Source organism: Neodiprion pinetum, unplaced genomic scaffold, assembly GCF_021155775.2.
Source record: "Neodiprion pinetum isolate iyNeoPine1 unplaced genomic scaffold, iyNeoPine1.2 ptg000132l, whole genome shotgun sequence".
Classification (NCBI taxonomy): Eukaryota; Metazoa; Arthropoda; class Insecta; order Hymenoptera; family Diprionidae; genus Neodiprion; species Neodiprion pinetum.
The window spans coordinates 1-2,500 of NW_027184552.1; the positions used below are offsets into that span (position 1 = coordinate 1).

Below are 2,500 nucleotides of genomic sequence, written 5' to 3' on the forward strand. Positions count from 1 at the left end.
GGACCTCCATCAGGGTTTCCCCTGACTTCGTCCTGACCAGGCATAGTTCACCATCTTTCGGGTCCCAACGTGTACGCTCTGGGTGCGCCTCTTCTCGCAGTGAGAACGAGACGCCCCGGGAGTGCGGGGCCGCATCGTGACGCGGCCCATCCTCCCTCGGTCAGCGCTGGGCTGACCTTTACTTTCATTTCGCCTTTAGGTTTGCTCGTCCCAATGACTCGCGCACATGTTAGACTCCTTGGTCCGTGTTTCAAGACGGGTCCTTCCTGAAAGTACCCAAAGCAATAGCGTCGCCGACCGGTATTTGATAATTCGAACGAGCCAGCCAGAGGACACCGCCAGCCAACAGCTGGCCAGGCCCGGGGACGGCGCTAGGTCCGACCACCGGGAATCGCTGACCGCGCTTGCGGCGGGCCCGACGCAGTTCAATGCGGCTCTATACCGTGCGGGTACCGCCGGGCAGCCGGACGGGCAACCGGGGGTCTGCCCCGACGAGAACGCCGAGACAGGCAGCCGACCGGGCCTTAGACCGACACCCAACGGGTCGCGACGTCCTACTAGGGGAGAAGTGCACGCCGGCGCCGCCGGACATTGCACCGCGACCGAGTGCCGTGGACGCGAGGTCCCGACATCACGAGCCGCGGCGAAGCCTGCGTCGCTGACGATGAATCTCCCCGTTCGATCTTTCGGGTTTCTCAGGTTTACCCCTGAACGGTTTCACGTACTCTTGAACTCTCTCTTCAAAGTTCTTTTCAACTTTCCCTCACGGTACTTGTTCGCTATCGGTCTCGTGGTCATATTTAGCCTTAGATGGAGTTTACCACCCACTTAGAGCTGCACTCTCAAGCAACCCGACTCTGAGGAGAGATCCTCCCGTGGCGCGTCCCGGTCACTACGGGCCTGGCACCCTCTGCGGGTAAGTGGCCCCATTCAAGATGGACTTGGACGCGGGCCGACGCCCCGGGATAAGTGGATCCTCCCAAACACTACATTTCCCGGCGGCAGAACCGCGGGATTCAGTGCTGGGCTGTTTCCTGTTCGCTCGCCGCTACTAAGGAAATCCTAGTTAGTTTCTTTTCCTCCGCTTAGTAATATGCTTAAATTCAGCGGGTAGTCTCGCCTGCTCTGAGGTCGTCGTAAGATTGCGAGTCCGTCGTCGGCGACGGCCGTTCGTTCAAGAACAGCACCGTCGACACGGACGAGGACACAACGTATTCTTTCGTACGTTCGAGCCACGGAAACGACCGTAAACACGCCCGCCGTACGGGAGACCCGAGAGCCCCCCGCGGCGAAGCGTGGACGGAAAACTTCATCACATGAGCGGCGAACCGACCGCGCGCGGTCTGTGTGTCGCCGTGCCGAATTCGTTCGTTCTCTCGACTATCGCTAGCACCGGAACGTGACGAACGGCAGCGACAGCTCGACCCCGCGATCTGCGGCGACGCGTCGTGACCGTGACATACGTGTTCGTTTGAGGCGACGCGACCTTTGTTTGAGGCTGCGAACGCCCAGTCATTCGCTCGCGAAGGCACGGTGCGCTGTGTTCCCCCGGGTCGGGGGTTTTCGCGGCACCGTTGCCTACGGAGCAGTCTGTCGTTGTTAAACGACCCTCAGCCAGGCGTGGTCCGGGAATTGTATCCGTGGACCGCAATGTGCGTTCGAAATGTCGATGTTCATGTGTCCTGCAGTTCACAAGTTGACGCGCAATTAGCTGCGTTCTTCATCGACCCACGAGCCAAGTGATCCACCGTTCAGGGTAATCATATATGTGAATTTTGCATTAAAAATGCTAAAATTACGGTTGTTACCGGCTTTCTGTGGTCGTGAGCGCGGCGCCGCGTGCGTCAGCCCTTGCGCGGTTGCGCGCGGGAAGGAACGCGCGCCGCGCGTCAAATTTCGTTCGTGCGATAGTTCAAGAGCCGACGTCGCCTCGAGTTCACGGGTCGTCTGCCGGAATTGACCGGCGCCGGACCCGATCGGCTCGCAATGCAAACGATTGACGGCGGACGGCAGTGGGCCGCGTCAGCGAGTCCCGGGCATCGCTGCCCTCGACGCTGACGCGAGCTTCCTCGTACGGGCGAAAATTCTCTCCGAAGCCTACCGCGTTCGCGGCCTGCGTCCGGGGTGTAACGGCGTTGCACCGAGGACACCCGGGCGCAGACAGGCTGCCCGCGAAGAAGCGCTGAGACCAGCTTCGCACGTCTCCCTCGTACGACCTGACCGGGTCGAACGAGTCGAGGCGGACCGCGGAGCGGTCCCCTCTCGGCACCGAGTCGGCCGGAGGCGCGAACGACCCGCCGCTGCTCCGCGCTGGACGCGGAGCGACGGGTCGACGCCTCGGCGCGAGTCGGTCGTCGGGCGGTTTTAGCCGGCGACTGCGCTCGTCGCGACCGCGGCGAACGCCGGACCCATCGGATCCGGCGTCAGCACCGCGTTCGTTGTCACGACGATTGTGTTGCGCGCCGCGGCAACCGGGCCCGACCGTTACGTCGTTCAAACT

At 62.0% G+C, this 2,500-nt stretch overlaps 1 non-coding gene across 1 annotated transcript; it reads right to left on the minus strand.

Annotated features, from left to right (window-relative positions):
* Positions 1-1,604: 1,604 nt before the first annotated feature.
* Positions 1,605-1,759, minus strand: LOC124224302 (5.8S ribosomal RNA). Its single transcript, XR_006884616.1, has one exon. It is a non-coding gene; the product is annotated as a 5.8S ribosomal RNA (ribosomal RNA).
* Between the last annotated feature and the right edge of the window lie 741 nt (positions 1,760-2,500).